Genomic DNA, 22009 nt, shown 5'->3' with positions numbered 1-22009 from the left:
AATGTTTCTGATGTTAAAAGATGTTAACCGATTACAATTACTTGATTTATTCAGTCACAAAAAGAAATGGTTTTTATATATACATATATATATTAACATAGTGGAGGATTTAAATCACTAGATGTACCAGAATCATCAAATCTCATAGGAATGTAACAATGTGACTACATTTTTGAGACTTTATCATTAATAGTGATCCTTTGAAAGAATACACATTGGAATGGTGTTCATAAAGTAATATCTTCAGAGTCTATTGATCTGTACCGTATTTTGAAGGATAAGTCATGTTACCTGCATGTGAAAAATTGTATCTGTCTTTATACTCTTACACGTTTTAGCTTAATAAATATCTGATCATGGAACTTTTCTACATTTCAATATGTAAGAAAAATATGTAACCACATGATGGTGTATGTTAGAATGTTAGATATTTAGGGAACCTGATAAACTTTCTAATGGACATTCTTATTTTTCAGAGAATGCTTAGAGATTTAAAAACAATCTTGATCGAAGTGCCTTGGCTATTTATGTTGGGATCAGAGAAGAGGGCTGTCTGCATCCAGGTTTAAGCATTTTCTACAACCTACCAAACTCTCATTTAGATGGAGAATAAACATGTGCAAACAGTAATGACAGACACAAGTTTATGCTTCAGGGTGTCTTTGCTTCCATGTCAGGAGGATTGAGAAAATATGCCATCAGACCTTCTGCGCCCTTTGCAACTTTTCCCATATCACAATAGCATAGAAACAAACTGTACTGTCAAAGGTTCAAACTATCTCCATGTAGAAAGGGGTGTGAACCTATCTGGATCAGATTTGTCTTCTTAAGTATAAAGTAAACCTTTGTCTCAAGATTTTTATTACTTTTTCCTAATTATTATGACTTACTGTTTCCTTTTTATTATCATTGCATAGTAGTTGTTTAAATGGTATCTGCAAAGAGAAGATTTTGAAAGTAGTAATCTGAAAAGGAAAATGAAAGGGTGAAAGCTCCTAAAATATTGTTAAGTTAATTGCTGAGGTCATAATTGGATTGATTCAAGAAAAAGTTTGTTACTGTGGAGGCTGTAATGGTGTTTACATGGGGAAAGCAAATATAAAGCCAGGAAGATATTCCACAAATTTCAGCAAGATAAATCAACCCTATGGACAAATTTGACCCCCTATCCACTGCAAAGTTGAGACACTTTCCAGGGAAATAAAATAATTTCCTGTTTTCTTGTCTACATTTCCTAACTGGTTCAGTTCAAGAGGTTACTCAAAAAACACGGATCTGAATGCTAGAAGGCAAACAAGTATACAAAAGATAAAGGAACTTCTCAGTGATTAGCTTAGTCCATATGAGTAAGTGTTACGTGTCTCAAGTTATCATTTCCTATTCCATCTTTGTTATCTATATGCCTTGTAATGAAATAAAGTGAGATCATAAACATATGTTGTTTGGTTCTATTTATCTTGCTGATCAAACGGTAAGGATGAGGTCCTTAGGGAGTAATACCTCAGTGAGAATAGATCAATAACTTTAAATTCAATTAGTAGGGTTTTCTTTCTTGACAACAAGGAAGGAGAAAAGGGATTGAAGAGAGGCAGCCAAGTATTCAGTTTGGCAGAGAAATGAATTCTGGAAAGGGCTTCTGCTAGAAGGTGAGTTCACTCTGTTTCTCTCCTACTTTCTTTACTGTTTCCCATCTTTTGTCTATCATTTAAAAATATACTCACATCTATCTTCATGTGAAATATACATCAAAGTTCTTCCCATATTTTTCTTTTGTAATTTGTGTCTATCAAAACTATAAGCAAACGTTCACATTATTCAGTCAATAAACATTTATTGCGCACCTACTGTGTACCAACCATGTTCATCTTCTGGCCCTTGCACCACTTCTTAGCATAATCATCAGCTTCCTGGCTTTCCTCTACCTGGGGGATGTGCGCAGATGCTAATTCTGGATCTCTAGCTCAGGGGTGGTGATTCATGCCTGTAATCCCAGTACTTTGGGAGGTCCAGGCAGGCTAATCACTTGAGGTCAGGAGTTCTAGACCAGCCTGGCCAACATGGAGAAACACCATTTTTAATAATTCCAGCTCCTCAGGAGGCTGAGACACGAGAATCTCTTGAACCTGGGAGGCAGAGGTTGCAGTGAGCTGAGATTGCACCACTGCACTACAGCCTGGGCAACAGAGAGAGATTCTGTCTCAAATAAAATAAAATGAAAATGAATAAACTTAATGTTCAGGCCTTCACACACCATGAATGACCCAGAACGTCCAACTCAAAAATTATTCCTTATACTTTATCAGTTCCACGGTTGTACAGAGGTTAATTTTAGCAAAGACTAAGAAAGGAAAGTATTACTTTATTCATTCAAAATAAGATGCATCTGGCATATAAAAATCCTTAACAAGGGTATTTGTATATTTTTAAATATCTTAAATAATTTGTAGATGAATCTTTCACTGGTATATTATCTCAATGTTTTGTAGAAAATTTCCCCACCACCACAAACCGGTTGAATTCTGAGATCCCATTTCTATACTTTTGAATCTTTCTCCTCTGCTAATGTTTAAAGAGAAAACTAAATCAGACATTTTGACTGGCTATAAAAAAAATTGACAAACTGATTTCTAAAGTGTCTGATTATCCTATACTGGGATGATATGGCCTTAAATTTGAGAAAAAGTTTAAAAATAGATGCAAGATTTTGTTTTTCATGTAGAAAACAGAATCAGTGAAGAAAACAAAGTACAAACATAAAAATATTGGTCATCTCAATGGAACAGGTCATATGAGCAAAATTGTTTTTAGAATATAGTAAACATTTCGTGTCAGTTTGTAACAGTAAGGTCTATGTCACATAAATTTCATGCTGTTCTTCACTGTTGGCTATATTTATTAAGACAAGTTTACTGGAACCCATTGATAGGTATTAAATACTTCTTATTTCACAGAATTTCTTCTTTCTATAATGCTAGCAGTTCTGAATTCAAATATTTGAATTTACCAAGAAAAAATTAATATTTTTGTATCCAGCAATGGAATAAGCAGATAGAAAAGTAAAAATCAACTAACAGTTTAATCTCCATTTCCACAAATCAATGATAAATATGTTGACTTATCAATAGTTTTATGGATGAGGAAATGCTACTTGACGAACATGAAAAATTTATTATTCAGTAAAATATTTAACTTTTTAAAAAAGAAGAGACATGCAATTTAGTTTCAAAAGGCGGTGATAGAAACTTAGAGATTTCGTGTTTAGTTTGACTTGGGCTGTTTAGATTTAACAGTTAATTTCCAGGTAGAATTAATGCTGAGTTGCCCTTTCTTTATGATCTAAAACATAAAGGTTTGAGTTTAAATTAAGTGATTTTCAGCTTGTCCAAATTAAACAACACACATAATACCCTGAAAAAATTAAAAACAGCATTTTATTATGTTTCTTTATGTATTAAACTTTTACTTTTTACTCTAGTATCATAATTAAAAGCTTCCAAAATGTTTAACTCAACTCTTAAGACCTTTTGTAAAATCATAAATTTAATCTCTGAATGCTTACATTGTGGGAGACATTATCAATGAATTTATCCACAACTCACAAAAGAGTTGTAATCATCTCCAGTTCTCATGGTTCAAAAATAGAGCTTCAAACAAGTAAATTAGTCTGGGTAACCAATGTCATGCACTGCAGAATTCAACCATTCAAATCTGAGCCTAGCTGCTCTAAACCTTGTGTATTTTCAATAAGGCTACACAAACGTTGAAAATTTGATGTGTGTGGCTATGAAAAGTTACACCCTGTCTTTATACTAATTCTAATATATTTTTCGTTCCATGTAAATGACTACCGCATATATGAGCAAGCTGTTCTTTATGGCATCATAAATGTGAAACAGTGAATATAGAATGGATTCCCTATTACATGAATTCCCAATTAGAGAATCAAATATTGGGCATAGTAATCACAGTCGTTGAGTCGATTTGCCTGCAATCACTATCTCTACGTGCTTCTTCTAAGCATCCAAACTGTAAAGTATGGCTTAACTACAGAAAGTAAAAATGTTTGAAGTGGATGTTAAAAATATGATAACACCCAGAAAAAAAACTATTTTGCAAAAGGAGCTATTCTGCTTTTCTGATATTGACTTATAGCTGTTCTTTCTTGTCTACTTTTCAAAACAGACTTAGCAAACTTTCTCCAGCAATTTAGAAACTTCCAATTTTTTATCCAGAGGTTTACTAGTAGTTAATATATAGAACTAAAACTGTAATCAAACAAGATGGAAGTTAAAGATTTATATGTACTTTCATATCCATTTCTTTTAGAAATGACTGGGAAAAATGTTCTTCAATTACTAATCTGATTTTTGTCTTGTTACCATTTTAAATATCAATGGTAAATAAAAGAAGACTAGGTCTGCTGTTTTCACAAGTTCTAGTTTTATTTTATTTTTTAGGGCAAGTGAAGCTGTAGGATTATAAAATATTTGTGTTTTGAAGCCAGAAAGACCTCTCTTGTAATTCTAGCTGCTCCATTTATTTATTCCTACCACATTGAAACATTGCATAATCTCTGGAGCGTTGGTTTACTTCTCTGTGCAATGAAGATAATAATGTTTACTTTTCAGTATTGTCAAAAAGGTGAGAGACAATGCATATAAAACATCTTCAGATCAGTAAGCATTTAGTGAATGGGTGGTCATTATGATTATTTAAAATTTAGTATTATGACAATTTGCCTATTAGAGAGGTAGAAAAAAATTAATTCTGTAGAAATGTAATAATATGGGCATTCTATACCCTTTGGGAATGCCACACAAATATATTTTTTATATCACAGTTTTCCAAATAAGGAGTCAATGAAGAATTATAGAGCTATGCTGTTTTTGTTTTGTCGTGTTGTGTTTTCTGTTAAGATAGAATCAAAAGACTAGAAGACAAGTTTGAAATGGGATTGTGAATAAAGAGTGAACTTATGCTTGGTGTTTCATTTTTCTTTCATTTTTTACCATTTTCTTTTCTGAGTATTCCCCTAAGTGGCTTTAGATAAACAGTACAGACTGCAAGAGGATAAAGGCTGGTTTCTACTGCAATGTAAAAAACGTCCTAGGAAGGCAGGGTGTAGCTATGACATTCCAATCAGCGCAAGGAAATGTATAGTTAAAAGAGGGGAGTTTCGATTGCTGAAATGTGATTTCTCATCCTCAAAAAAACATTTGTAGAACTTCTATACATAAGATACTTGGTTGACAAATGCTGCCGTAAATTAAATGTCCAATATGCAGGTGCTTGTTTTCAAATACAGGTATTTGGGATTTATATTTCCTTGAGTTTATGAAATGAGTAGAGGTTCAGAATTTGTGGATAATATTGTTTAGTAAATGGGTTAGTGTTTATCTTCCAATCATGTTTATTGTCAATAGATTTCAGCAGGAAAACCTGATGAAAAGATTGTTACAGCTCACAATTGCCAGGCATAGACCCCCTTCCATACCTTTTAGCTTGAAAATGATCATTTATGGCAAAAGCAATGGTCTTTATAATTTGATTGAAACAAGCATATTATGAGGAAAAGTTATTTTAGAAATGCAGAGACACTGTTCTCTCCGACTATTTCAACAAGCAAGTGGATAATTGTGCAGTAGGCTTTGGTAACATTTGCTAATTGCCCTCACTGCTTAGATGATACCTCTCCACTTTTTGTGTACCATACACAATTATGCCTCTCATTCAGACAATTTACTATTATTCTTTGTTTCTTAGTTATTGTTTCAAATAGGTAATAAACATCTTGGGAACAGGGTTGTGTCTTTTCCACGTTAATCCTGTGTAGACCACAATCTCCACAGTGCTGAGCAAAAGACACTCAGCTAGTGCTTAGTTAATAAATCTTAAGATCTCTACTCTAGCCCTAGTGAAACATGTGGGAATATGGACGTGCTTGTGCACTATCAGTGGGAATATAAATTGATATGGCCTTTTCTAAAGGGTAATTTGTCATGTATCAAATGTAAAATGTTGAAGTCCTTCAACCTAGCAATTCCTAGCTAAAATGCTTTTCTTGAGGTCTTTCTCTGTGTATCATTTCCCCATAACAACTCCACTTCATTCTCTAACCTAAATTTTTCCCCAAATTCGTTAACTCTCAGCCTTTATTTTCTTTAATTCTGACTTTATTGAAGTATAAGTAACATTAAAATTGTATATATTTAAGGAGCACAATGTGCTCTTTTAATAAAGATACATATTGTGAAATGTTTATCAGGTGAATTAACATATTTCTCACCTCTCATAATTACCTTTTTATGTGTATTTACATGGTGAGAATTCTTAAATTCTCAGGTCAAATGCAATGAAATCTCCTATTGGAAGCTCTTCTTAATGTTAAAAGTGTCAGGTGGTTTTATTTTGAATTCCCCAATATATCTCTTACCTCAACATTTACTATTTCTCTACATAACTGTTGTATCCTCTATGCTGATCAGAGAGTCAATCATATTGTATATAGTAATAAATGTCTATTAAGTTAGTGAATAAATGATTGAGTAAATGAATGAATACACTGAACTGTTTGTATTCATGATGTGAATAATTGTCTGTAAATATATTTAAATTACATTAAAATTTACAACCACCATAACAATATTTTTTACATAGTAGAATGTCCTTATTTTATTAAAAATTATTAAAGTATAAAAGAAAAAAAAACCAACTTCAATGTTCTTTTTCTCTAATCACTTCATCAAAGAATAGTCCATATGCTTACTATAGACATCATCTTAGCAATTATGATGTCTAAGTCTATATATAGAAAATGCATGGATCTGGGCCCTCCATTAGCAAGAATAATAAAAATGAAAATGAATTATCCTGTGATCTTTGAATTTTTTTTTTTTTTTGAGACGGAGTTTCGCTCTCGTTACCCAGGCTGGAGTGCAATGGTACAATCTCGGCTCACAGCAACCTCCGCCTGCTGGATTCAGGCAATTCTTCTGCCCCAGCCTCCTGAGTAGCTGGGATTACAGGCACGCACCACCATGCCCAGCTAATATTTTGTATTTTTAGTAGAGATGGGGTTTCACCATGTTGACCAGGATAGTCTTGATCTCTTGACCTCGTGATTCACCTGCCTCGGCCTCCCAAAGTGCTGGGATTACAGGCGTGAGCCACTGCGCCGGGTCGATCTTTGAATTTTTTGTATCTGTGTTCTACTATAGTCCAAGCTAGCTAGGTTTTACTCCCTAAAAACACTGAACAACAGCATAATGAATAAGAGGATACTCTTAGATCATTCTAACCAAAATGATTATATCTTTTTTTTCTACTTCTTACACTACTGAGAATCCTTTAATAGAGAATCCTTTTAAAAATCTATAGAGACGGTAAGAAAGGTAACAAAGCAGCTGTTTGAAAGAAAGTTTATTTTTAAATTTAATTTTCTTGTATGTTGCATATATTGAGAATAATCACTTTAGTTATCTCTAACTTCTTTGGAAAGAATCTAAGATTCCACTTTGTAAAATAGTAGACTATCATTCCTCATGTAGGTAATGTATATATGTATGTGTGTGTGTGTGTGTGTGTGTGTATAAAGTTTTTGAGAAAACAATTATACCCTATCTCATCTAATCATTAGCCAGTTAATTAAATGACTTTTACACCTACCCAAATTCTTTGCATTCCGGCTAAATTATAAGTGGGAAACTCAACAGCAGAGAGAATTTTTTGTGTCTTTTGTAGGAACTGAACCCAAGTACCTGGCAGACATGCCACTGGAAACTACCTCCTCAGACCCAGTCTGGGGCTTTCAGCACCCACAAATTCCCTCTCACTTTAATTAGTGTGTTATTTTTAAGTATTTTAAATGACAATTTAGATCTCAAACTTTGTACATCTCAATCTAGTATGCATTTATTCCTGAATTCATTCTAGGAAATACTCACAAGTTGAAAATAATATTTTGAAAATTTTTATTGTACTGATTTACCAAAAATGATTCAAAGCAGTAACCAAAACACATATGCTGACTCTGTCTCTCTGTTTTTCGCACACACACCCCACACATTCTCTCTGTCTCTACTAAACCAAGGGTAGTACTGGTTCCTGTCTAAAAGCAAGAAAAAGAAAAAAAATATCTGTTATACAGCATGCAAATATTTCCTATGACTCTCTTATGCCATCTCCCCACCCCTTTGGTGAGATTAATTGTGTGACAAATGACATGAGATGGCCTTATGAAATTTCAGTCTGGAGCAATTTTTACTGCAAATGGAAATTATAAATAATATGTGCTTTTTGTCAACTGCATTCTTCAGTAATCTAATTGTATCAAGCTAATGAGACCTGGGTTAGGAAATGTTCTGAGGTTCCCATGCCCCAGGTCAGGGAAGGCTGAAAACATCTCAGAGAAGATGTGTTCAGTCTCAGGAGGATGGCGGCTGGAGCCCTTGGTCACTCCACAAAGCACTGGCTGTGCAGGAGCCTGTGCACTTGACCTTTCTGCTAGAGGTAAAGAGGCTTCCTGTTGGTTAGCAGCAAATATGAAAAGGGAGGAAGGGCAGAGGAAAATAAAATTCTCCTTCTTACCCTCTGTTCCCCCATGTTTTATTAATATTGTAGAAGGCTATCTTCATTTCTTCCAAGGGATAATGGCTATAAATGCTGCCTCTTCAGAAATTAACACATGTCTTGGCATCTGCGTGTGTTGTGTGTTGAAGTGTCCTGGAGGCCAGGGAAGGGTTGCATGAGAACTAAAACACCTCTTTTCTTCATTTCTCCAAGTCAATATTGTTTATTCTAAAATTACAAAGGTTGATGCGACACCACTCCAGGCTGTTATAGACTTCAACTGCTTCAAAGATTATTTTATATTATGGTTGGATGGCAGGCATTTAAATACAAAATTTCAACATGTTCCTAAAGTGGCATATGCTATAACCTCCTCCACCACCATCAACACACACACACACACACACACACACGCACACATACACACACACATACACACACACACACACACAGCCTTGAGGTTAGGATGTGTGGGCAGCGAGCTGAGATATAATTACCTACAACCTCTGAATGATGTCACATAAGGGCAAGATGATCTTAGGTGTTGACTTTCTTATTTTGGTCAATATCCAAAGTCCAACAGGAGATTTTTTCCCTCTCAGTTACTCATAAGTTGCTTTTGTTTTGCTTTGTTTAATTTTCCCGTTTCAATTCAGCTGTAAAACAGTTGTTTTCTTACTCTCTCTTATTGTTTCTTTCTGTTTTTTTAACCTAAGTACAATAATTTCTACTCCCCCATCTTTCCCCAACCCTGTGTATCATGAGAGTATAGACACACAAATACACACACACACACATACATACACAGACATCTGTCACATCTGTGCTGCCTTTGTTCCTTTGACCCAAGAGAACACTGATTTCATGGTAGCACATGAGCAAAGAATTGTTCCTTTAGTAAGCCTCCCGGGGTTTTATTTAAGATGTTTCAAATGTCCAAGAATGAGGACACTCACTGATTTTCTAAGGATGTGATCAGTTCTCACGGTGAGCATTTTTCCCTCTCTTTTCCCATGTTCAGCTCAAATTCTTTCCTCGCCCTTTGTGCTGTCCATTTGCATCCTGCCAAAAGATTCTTCCTCTCCTGAGGCATTTAAATCTTCCACATATTTGCAGACTGTTATCATGCTCCTTTTAACAATCACTTAGCCAAAATATACATTACTTTGTGCTGTTTTAATCTCTCCACATAAATCAAGCCATTGGTCCCCTAATCATTTTGTTGTTCTATGAAGTCACTCCAATTTGCCTTTGTGTTCTGAGGTGACAAAAATGGAAGACAGATATCTCTGGTTAGACTCAATTCTGTCATGTTGAGACACTGTCACCTCCTGCTCCTTAACATGAAGCTTTTTCATATGCCAACTAAATCAATGCTCCTCTCATATTGTTACATTTCATTGCTGTTACATCCCTTTCTCCTGGAAGGTCTAATCTGGTGGGAACCTGGAAGTGGTTCATTATGTTGTTTTTCAGCAACAAAGACTATAGAAATCACATTTATTTTTCTTTAAGACAGCAGAAGCAGATCTTTATGCCCCCACCCCAGATTCTCCAAACATTTATTGGATCTAGGAATTTTTCACATTATTCCAAGGAGTTCCTCTTAAGAATGAAACCAGACATGGAAATTTCTAGGCCTAAGATTTTAGGAGAGAGAAGTAAGAGTTTTTAATGAAAATACCTCTTGCAACTTTCCCAAATATGCTTCAATATAGGCACAGAATCCAAAGTAGTTTCTTTATAAGCACTTGCTAAATTTCAGAAAGAAAACTAAATGAAACCTGAATACTTATGAAGTTCTTTAGAGGCATTTTCTTCCAAAAGTGTATCAGATTGCTGCTTTTACATTTGTGTCATTCAGTGATAATCCTTCAGCTTCCTGATTGGCTAAGTTATTTGGAACCCGCTGGCCTTTGAATCACTCTTTATGTAGAAGGCGGGTGTGGCTGCTAATCTGTGGGCCATAAACACCTCATATATGTTAGTTCAGAGATGTGGGGTGTGCCTATGTTCACACTGCCAACATTCATAGCATTTCTTGGAAATTTGGAGGTTTTGTTTTCTGAGGGTTTGGTTTGAAATATTTTCCACATAGGCATTTCACTCTCACTCTGAGTAATCAGTTTTTTTGGAATTTGATTTTATTTTAATTCTTCTTTTCTGAACTCATTGATTAGTAGGGATATGCACCAGCTGGAAAGTCTGAAGAGGAGGTATAAGGCTTGCTTAATTGCTCCCTGTAGATGTTATCTTGGGTAAAATGAATATATCACATGTTTCAGCTCAATCTTGATCCTGATTCCCAGTCTTTATCTACAATATTTTCATTCTTGTGGAACTTACACTCCAAATTTGGGTCTCTTGATAAATCTGAGACTTTTTTTATTAACATTAGAACATTGAACTAATTCTCTTTCTCATGCTCTCTTTATCATTTGACCTTGTATGCTACCTGTTAAGTTTAGCCTAAAGCTGCCTCCTTACATATTTTAAGTTCAACCTAAAAGTTTCTCTGTACATAGTGAACTCTAACCTAACTGAATGTGTAAACAAACTGTAGCCTACTCTTGTACCAATCACTGAGATTTAGCCAATCAATGGAGACCAAATGTTCAAACTGTGATCAAATCAAGCAAATGCCAAGCTGTAAGCACTCCAGCTATTTCTATACCTCACTTCTGTTTTCTGCATGTCATTTTCCTTTCTTTGTCCATAAATCTTCTTTGCCCATGAGGCAGCTCTGGAGCCTCTCTGACCCGATTCTCATTTGGGGTATGCCTGATTCTCAAATCGTCCTTTGCTCAATCCAACTCTGTTTAATTTAGTTTGACTGAGGTTTTTTTTCTTTTAACATATCTCTTAGGCCATTATATCTTTAGTCTAAACATTATACATAGAAAATATACATATATATTTATATTTATATAAAATTACATATATATATGTTTTATATGTATACACATAAAACACCTAAGTATGAAGCTAAGGGACTTATATACACATATATAGAAGCCTTGGGGCTTTTCTTGTTTATATAACCACATACATTAATGTGTATTTCTTTCTTTTTTCATTAGAATAAACATTTAAAACTATAATAGTCAGTGCAAAGTTCTTATCTACCTTGCCCATCATTTCTCAGAAATCAAAAATTACTTGGAAAATAATCTATTGAAAAATATCAAGATAAAGAACGTCAAACACATTGGAGAAAATGTTTTGTTTTGAAAATTTCATGAGTATATTTGCCTTTTAGAATATAGATTATTTTATGATACCAAAGAAATAATACAGAACAATAGCAGCAACACCAAACTGAACTCCTTACTGCAGCAAAGTGGTAATCCCAGGCGGTAAGTCACTTAGGCGGTGTTTCCTGCCACCAAGCTTTTGCAGTCACTGTTCCTTCTACCTGAAATGCTCTTCACTCAGATACATGCATGACTTGTCACTTTTGTTTCTATCACATTTTTACTTAAAAGTTCCCTTATTTGTGAGGCTGCCTTTGACCATTTAAAACTGCAACGTTCATACAAGTACTTCCATCTACCCTCTCTGCTTTATTTCTTTTCTCTATCACTTACTAATATTAAGCATATCAGACATTTTACATATTTATTCTAATCTTTTCGTCTTTTCTGCTAGAATGTAAGCCTATAAAGGAAGTCGTTGTTGTCTTGCTGTGTTTTCTTTGGAATCTATTGTATACTTTAGCCCATTGCAGCACTCTACAGATATTTGCTGAAGGAATAAATAAAAATAAAATTTCAGTGGGACCCAGTGAATTAGAAATTACCTTGGAGTTTAATGTAACCGATTGATGTATAGCAAATACATTTCTCTAAAGCAAAACTAAAAATTAAGTAAATGTATTTGAAATGGCAGAATTGAATTTAGGGAAATTAAAATGTTAATAGGAAATTATTATCTCCTCTTTGCTTTTGCATTATACACACACACACACACACACACACACACACACATATATATATATACACATATATTCAACTTACAAAGAAATCATCAGCTTCTAAGTGATAGTCTAACCCAATTTGGCATGTAGTCCCTTGCTAGTGTTATCTCTCCCAACATCCTACAAGATATAAAATAGAGAAGAGTATTGATTTACGTAGGAGTGCTTACACAGAAGTAATGTTTTCCAAATCTTTCTGTATCTTCAGGAGTAAATGAAATCACATTTCTCCCATAAAACCACTAAAAAAACTTACTTCCTATTCACATTCCCTGCTTTGTTTTTTCTCCCTTGTGCATATTACAATCCAACATACTACATATTTACTTATTTATCCTATTTACTTCCAGCTTGTCTACTAACATGAAAGGGATGCAATCTTATAGCATATAGTACAAGGTTGAGCAAACAGAAGATATTTCTTATCCTGCCTTTTGTTGACATTATGTGAAAATACAACAACTGTACTCCTGTATCTGTCAGGATACAACCAAAGAGCATAGACCATTCTGAGTATCTAAGGCAAAAGGAATTTAAGACAGATCACTGGTTACACCACGATTTGGAAGAGGCTACAAAGGCAACCAGGGTACAAAATGGCAAGGCAGAGATCAGCAGCAACGGAAAATGTCCATCATCCCTACATTTGAAGGACAATGCGCCAGTTAGGTTATTGGAGCCCAAGGCCATGTTCACATGGAGGAAATGGAACCACACTGGACTCCTCCAACGGGAACTGAGCCACAGAAGAAATTGGGCTACTGCTGAAGATACTGCTATGGGACAGAAAAGGGATATCATTCTGCTTTCGCCTCACATGCTGTCCGACCTCTCAGCAGCGCTTCCCACTGGTGAAATCTAACCCAACGTCACTGAACCTAACTCAAAGTCACTTCTCTATTCTAGTGGGAAATGGGCCAGAGGCAAACAAAACATTTGGGCAAAAGGGGCAGGGTGGATGCATCTGAAGGCATGGAGGCTCAGCGACGGAGAACACCTAAAATGTTAACACTTCAGACAAGACACAGTTGGAACATTAAACTGAATTACTTTTTTGTCAATGATGACTATTATCAGAGGGTAATTTACAAATTTGCGTTAAGTAAGAAAGTTCTTATAGTTTAATCGCTTCCTGTTTTTTACAGATCTCAACATTACCCAGGAAAAAAATCTGTTTCAGCTGGTCTGGTTTTGTTTTGTTTGTTTTAGAAACAGAGTCTCCCTCTGTCACCCAGGCTGAAGTGCAATGGCTCGATCTCGGCTCACTGCAACCTCTACCTCCTGAGTTCAAGCAATTCTCCTGCCTCAGGTCTCCCAAGTAGCTGGGATTATAGGTACCTACCACCATGCCTGGATAGTTTTTTGTATTTTTAGTAGAGACACAGTTTCACCATTTGGGCCAGGCTGGTCTTGAACTCCTGACCTTGTGATCCACCCGCCTCTCCCAAAGTGCTGGGATTACAGGTGTCAGCCACTGCGCCCAGCCTAACTGGTCTTTATATTTTCCATGTAAGAAGCGGTAAGAAAATGATTACACTAGTTTATCTTTGTAAAGATAATTAGGAATAAAAATCTAATGCTTTTATGTCCTCCTCAGGAAAAAAAATGCATAACAAAGTGAGAGAGAGAGAAATCTGAAAACGCCGTATCAAAGGAAGAGCCTCTGTAAATACAGAAGTTTGGTGGGTATTTTTCAAGCTGCTTAATACTGCTGACTGGACATCTTTACATGACAAACACCAGATGGAAAAATCAGTTGAGAGTCACAAGCTGAGGATGATTTCATTATAAAATGATCATTTACTCATAATTATCAAAAAAAGTCCAAAACCCTTCGGTGCTTTTGTAATAACATTTGTGTTACCAAAATATAGCATGAGCATACTTTTGCTAAAAGTTTACACTCTAATCTGCAGGAGAAACCTAATTATTCTAATATGACACATAAAATGTCTGTCTAATTTTAAAATTGGAATTTAGATTTCCAGTAAAACATTTCACCATCACACCATTTGCAGTTTTTCCTCCTAAACTGCTGTCCACAAAAATAGTGTAATAACACAGCTTTTCTGATTAACCAAACAACCAATAATCAAGAAGACAGAGAGACTTACTCTCATCCTTATGTAAATAAAAAGCTTATTTTCATTCTCTAATAGCTGCACATAATAATAAAATGTTTTTAAAAAGTTTTAAGAGACTTAGACCAAAAAATCAATTTAGCCAATGTCACTTCCAGTGACCACACAGTGTGTCTCAGGCTGCATCATGACATGTTTGCATTGTTATGTGGTGGTAAACAAAATGAAAAGATCTGTCATTGGAATTTAAATAAGAGAGACTGGTTACATAAACTGCAGCATTCTAAACTTCAGTACTGTAGAGTCAACAGCTTGAAGCTGCTCCTGCCAGCTAAACACAGTTGAATTGTTTTTCCAGAGAAAAGATTAATAGCTACAAATCATGACCTTTGACTTTTGACATAAATTCTAAGTGAAATGCAATTGGAAAAGCTGGTGAAACCTTAAGTTATTGCTCTAAAGGAGTATAATGACCACATATCTACGATAACTAAATATATACATCCAATTTGGACTCACAGATTTCCTCTCTAGCTTACATTACAGTATATCTTATGAATGTAGAAATTTTAGGTTTGCAGCCCCACTGTACTTCAGCAAAGGAAAGCCTCAAATAGCTGACTCCCTCTATAATGCAGATTGTTTACAAGTATGATATCCAAAGAAAATAAACCTGGGTAAATATAAGAAATATATTTCCTTTGACATGCTAATTGCCTTTATTTAAAAGTCATTTTGTACATTGCTATGTTGTATTGCAATTCAGAGCCTTCCTAAGGAACAGAGAGGCTGATGACTTTCCCTATATATTTAACTAGTTAAAATTGGAGAATTACCATAAAGTTGGGATATGTGTGTTATTTGAAAGAAAAATATGTGGCTTTTATTATTGACCGTGACATTCAACAGTAACTTATCATATTATCATTACTAAAATAACAATGACTTTATAGTTTAGTTATAAAATGATATAAACCATTATATCATTCATAATTTATTTATGATAATAAAATATCAGTTATAGGCAACTACCAGTAACAAGTCAAATCAGTACTTTTTAATTGTAATTCAAGTATGCTTCCTATAAAGAAACAATTAAATTAATACCTGTGTACCAGATGAGTGTGCAATAAAGAGTTAATGGCCCATTTCATTGCAATTTAAAAATAGAATTCCAAATATAATTCAGTGGCATAGAAGCACCACATCAAGCTGCACTTTTCATATCCCTTTAGGAATAAGAGTTATCCTATTATAAATTCTTCAGGAAAAAGATCCCAGGATTACAGAACTGATAAGTAACAAGCCATGTACTGATGGGTCAGATAAAAAGCTTTCTGTAAAACAATAAAACATCCTTTTTCATAAATCCCATAATCCTAGATAGGCCTATGCAAGGTAACATAGACAGTATCACTAGTTTCCAAAAGAAAAGAGAAACACACACACACATACACACACACACACACACACACACACACACAGAGTTCATTTTTATAATTCTGAGAGTCTAATCCTGAAATATGACTCATGCTTCATATATCATGTTCATTCAGTGGTGGTTATGGACATGCATTTGTCTTGAAATGAAAAAACAATTCTTCAAAGGGAATTTCTGTTTGTTAGCTCTCCCTTAAAATTCATTATTTTGTTTGTAAGAGCATTAAAATAGCTTGTTATAATTCCCTAAAGAGAAAGAGGTAAATGCTCTGCTGTTGGTTATTTTTTTATTTTTTTTTTTGAGACGGAGTTTCGCTCTTGTTACCCGGCTGGAGTGCAATGGCGCGATCTCGGCTCACTGCAACCTCTGCCTCCTGGGTTCAGGCAATTCTCCTGCCTCAGCCTCCTGAGTAGTTGGGATTACAGGCACGGGCCACCATGCCCAGCTAATTTTTTGTATTTTTAGTAGAGATGGGGTTTCACCATGTTGACCAGGATGGTCTCGATCTCTTGAGCTCGTGATCCACCCGCCTTGGCCTCCCAAAGTGCTGGGATTACAGGCTTGAGCCACCGCGTCCGGCCTGCTGTTGTTAATCTTAAATGTGTGTCATTAATATTTAGTTGCTTCAAGATGATGAACTATTAGAAACCTGAGCATTTGCAAATCTCTTCTTGGCTTTCAATTCTAGATGGTGTGCTGAGAAAACGGGTTCGTTTCCTTTTCCTCCTGAGACCTAGGTGAGAAATATGACACGTGTATTTAAAATGAATAGGCACAAAGAACGTAAAATGGCTGGGTAGGTATCATCATAATAGACACTTCAATGAGGTTTTGGGAGACCGAAAGAGGACACAAATGTGTAAATCAAAGAGGCTGCTCTGGGAGATGAGGGCAAGTCTTCTCCTCAGACACTGGCGTGGATTTGCGCTCAGAGGAGAAGGCATGGAGAGAGATAGGGAGAAGTAGGGCCGAAACACAGTGATGACTTAAGGATCAGTATTAGTGATGGTTGTGTCAGGCAGCACAGTCAGCCAGTATGCAAAGCCTGGGTGGAGGAAGAAGTAGGACTGAAACACAATGATGACTTAAGGATCAGTATTGGTGATGGTTGTGTCAGGCAGCACAGTCAGCCAGTATGCAAAGCCTAGGCAGTCCAGCAATTGCCTCAGTGGGGGCAAAACAGCAGGGATTATTTACTAAAGAACTTAAATGAACTATCTGGGGAGAAAACAGTCAGAAGACAATGTGAATATTGGACTTCTAAATACAATTCTAACCATTCTGACATTTTGCGTGTAGTCACACAGCCAGCACCTTATAGCTAAACATATAATAAAGCATGACAGTTGTCCTGCCTCACTCATATGCCCAAGGCTGACTGCCTCTTCAAGGGATGAGCACAAACAGAACTATTTGCAAATTTGCCGAAGAAATCCACATCTGCTCACCAACTCTGCATTCTTAACTGTAAACAGGCAAATAAGGATTGTCAGATGTGTGAAAAAAAGCAACAGCATGAAAAGAAATGCCAAAATAAACAGAAACACTGATCACAAAAGAAGGAAAGAGAGCAGGTACTTCTGTAAGCAAATACAAATATATAAACAACAAAGCCTCTCTTGTATAAACAGAAATCAGAGGTGATATTATGTCAATGTAACAAATATGACGTTATATAAAAGAAAGAAAAAATCAGAGAGAAAAATTAGTATTCTTGGGTAATTAGAGATGTAAATATGATATAAAGAGAAAAAAGAGGGAAAGGAGAAGGAAGAAGTTTGTCACAATATGCAAAACAAAAAGAAAATGTGTAAGAGAAAAAATATTAGTCGAGATGAAAGAGTAACATTAGACTAAAAAGATTTCTTAAAAAATAAAATTGAAAGCAAAGCCGGAAGGAAATTATCTAATAATCTGAAGAGTAACAGGGGAAAGCTTAACAGACTTAAGTCAGGAGTCTAGGTCTAAAGATTCAACAACTGCTCAATATCCAATAAAATATATTTTTCTAAACTGTTCTTGTGAAAATCTCAGAACACCAAGGATAAAGATACTAGTAAGCTTCTAAAGAAATAAAACAGCTTATTGTATGAAAGTAAAACTGAGACCAGCATAGGCATTCTCCCCAGAAATACCAGATTGTAGTATAAAGAACTGCAAAAAAAAATGACTTTTATTTCAAACACCATGTCATGCCAAGAGATTACTCAAATGTGAGCCCCAAATAAGAACACTTTCAAGCAGACATGATCTTTTAAAATGTACCTTCTGTATCTCATTTTCTAGAAAGTTCTTTGAATATGCATTCCAAAAAAATTAATACCTGCAAAAGAAAAACCAGAAATATTGGATCTATGGAAGGGTGGATATAGCCTAGGCAATCCTTAAATGCAAGTGTGGGCTGATTGCTGTATATCAGGTTTAAATATGAACTGGTAGACATGGGAGCACACAGGCAGAGTGACTCAAGGGAAAGGACTTTAGGAAAATAGAGTGTGTGAGAGAGGATGGAAGTAAGGCATGAGACAGCATGTATGAGAGAATGGAAGTCTTGAGATTTTGATAAATTTACAGAGAGAGTTTCATTAAAGTTTTCAAGAAAATATAAAGATACACATAACAATATGCTCCAAATTTAAGATCAAACACAACACTTATTAGCACTTAAATGAAGTATAAAAAATGAGAATCCAGTTTTCTTCCATCCTGGAAATGTTTTTCTTTAAGTGTCCCAGACATCATGACACCAGACTTTCAGGGAAGAAAATGTAATCACATTTGCTGTGGCAGTGAACAATGTCTATAGGATCACAATAATGCAAACACTGTAAGTTGGTTTCCAACTTCAAAAATCAATCTATGGACAAAGAAGAAAAGAGCACCAGTTTGATAAGTTAAAATAAATCAAAGAATAGAGGAATAACGAAGCAGATGAAAGGTGGAGGAAAGGGTAGTTTGAAATGCTGACTAGAGTTGATGGTTTATACAGAGTACATACTCTATTCAAAGTTATAAACATAATCGATGGAAGAACTGAAAGTAATGATTAAACTGTGAAATCACTGGTGGCTGACAAGATGGCCAAATAGGAACAGCTCTGGTCTGCAGTTCCCAGCAAGATCAGTGTAGAAGGTGGGTGATTTCTGCATTTCCAAATGAGGTACCTGGCTCATCTCGTTGGGACTGGTTACAGAGTGGGTGTCTAACCAGTCCCAATGAGATGAAAAGAGAGAAGAGAAAAGAAGAGTAGAAAAGAGAGAAGAGTCAAATAGATGCAATTAAAAAATGATAAATGGATATCACCACTGATCTCACAAAAATACAAACTACCATCAGAGAATACTATAAACACCTCTATGCAAATAAAATTGAAAATCTAGAAGAAATGTATAAATTCTTGAACACATATACCCTCCCAAGACTAAACCAAGAAGAAGTCTAATCTCTGAATATACCAATAACAAGTTCTGATATTGAGGCAGTAATTAATAGCCTGACAACCAGAAAAATCCTGGGACCAGATGGATTCAGCACCAAATTCTACCAGAGGCACAAAGAGGGACTGGTACCATTCCTTCTGAAACTGTTCCAAATAATAGGAAAAGAGGAACTTCTCCTAATTCATTTTACGAGGCCAGCGTCATCCTGATACCAAAACCTGGCAGAGACACAACAATAACAAAAAAAAAATTCCTGATGAACATTCATGTGAAAATCCTCAACAAAATACTTGTGAACTGAATCCAGAAGCACATCAAAAACCTTATCCACCATGATCAGGTTGGTTTCATCCCTGAGATGCAAGGATGTTTAAACATACACAAATCAATCAATGTGATCCATCACATAAATAGAACCAATGGCAAAAACCACATGATTATCTCAATAGATTCAGAAAGTCCTTGGATAAAATTCAAAACCTCTTCATGCTAAAACTCTTAATAAACTAGGTATTGATGGAACATATCTTAAAATATTAAGAGCTCTTTATGACAAACCCACAGCCAATATCATAGTGAATGGGCAAAAGCTGAAAGTATTCCCTTTGAAAACCAGCACAAGACAATGATGCCCTTTCCACCACTCCTATTCAACATAGTATTGGACGTTCTGGACAGAACAACCATGCAAGAGAAAGAAATAAAGTATATTCAAATAGGAAGAGAGGAAGTCAATTTGTCTCTGTTTGCAGATGACATGATTGTATATTCCCAAAACCTCATCTCAGCCCAAAATCTCCTTAAGCTGATAAACAACTTCAGCAGTCTCAGGATGCAAAATCAATGTGCAAAAGTCACAAGCATTCCTATACACCAGTAATAGACAGCCAAAACGTAAGTGAACTCCTATGAACAACTGCTGCAAAGAGAATAACATACCTAGGAATGCAACTTACAAAGGATGTGAAGAACCTCTTCAAGGAGAACTACAAACCACTGCTCAAGGAAATAAGAGAGGACACAAATAAATGAAAAAACATTCATTGCTCATGGATAGGAAGAATCAATATGATGAAAATAGCCATACTGCCCAAAGTAATTTGTGGATTCAATGCTATTCCCATCAAACTACCATTGACTTTCTTCACAGAATTTAAAAAAAAACCTACATTAAATTTTATATGGAACCAAAAAGAAGCCCATATAGCCAAGACAATCCTAAGTAAAAAGAACAAAGCTGGAGGTATCATGCCACCTGACTTCAAACTATACTATAAGGCTACAATATCCAAAGCAGCCTGGAACTGGTACCAAAACAGATATGTAGACCAATGGAACAGAATAGGGGCCTCAGAAATAATACCACATAGCTACAGTCATCTGATCTTTGACAAACCTGATAACGTCAAGCAATGGTGGAAGGAGATCCTATTTAATAAATGGTGTTGGGAAAAGTGGCTAGCCTTATGCAGAAAACTGAAACTGGATCCCTTCCTTACATCTTATACAAAAATTAACTAAAGATGGATTAAAGACTTAAAAGAAAAACTTAAAACCGTAAAAACCCTAGTAGAAAACCTAGGCAATAGCATTCAGGAGATAGGAATGGGCATAGACTTTATAAGTAAAACACCAAAAACAATGACAACAAAAGCCAATATGTAGAAATGTGATCTAATTAAAGAGTTTCTGCACAGCAAAAAAAACTATCATGAGAGTGAACAGGTAACCTACAGAACGAGAGAATTTTTTTTTTTTGCAATCTATTCTTCTGATAAAGATGTAATATCTAGAATCTATAAGGAACTTAAATGTATAAGGAAAAAACTCAAAAAGTTAGTGAAGGATATAAACAGACACTTGCCAAAATAAGACATTTAAGTGGCCAACAAACATTAAAAAAAAGCTGGTCTTTACAGATGCAAATCAAAAGTAAAATGAGATACCATCTCATGCAGTTAGAATGGTGATCATTAAAAAATCTGGAGACAACAGATGCCGGAGAGGATGTGGAGAAACAGGAAGGCCTTTACTCTGTTTGTTGGAGTGTAAATTTGTTCAACCATTGTGGAAGACAGTGTGGTGATTCCTTGAGGATCTAGAACTGGAAATACCATTTTACCCAGCAATCCCATTATTGGGTATATACTCAAAGGATTATAAATCATTCTGCTGTAAAGAAACATGCACACACATATGTTTATTGCAGAACTGTCCTCAATAGAAAATACTTGGAACCAACCCAAATGCCCATCAATGATAGACTGGATAAAAAAAATGTGGTCCATATACACCATGGAATACTATGCAGCCATTAAAAAGGATGAGTTCATGTCCTTTGCAGGGACATGGATGAAGCTGGAAATCATCATTCTCAGCAAACTAACACAGAAACAGAAAACCAAACACCACATGTTCTTACTCATACATGGGAAATGAACAAGGAGAACACATGGACACAGGAAGAGGAACATCACACACTGGAGTTTGTTGTGTGGTGGGG

Source organism: Callithrix jacchus, chromosome 6 (assembly GCF_049354715.1).
Source record: "Callithrix jacchus isolate 240 chromosome 6, calJac240_pri, whole genome shotgun sequence".
Taxonomy (NCBI): Eukaryota; Metazoa; Chordata; class Mammalia; order Primates; family Cebidae; genus Callithrix; species Callithrix jacchus.
Note: the sequence above shows the minus strand (reverse complement) of the source record.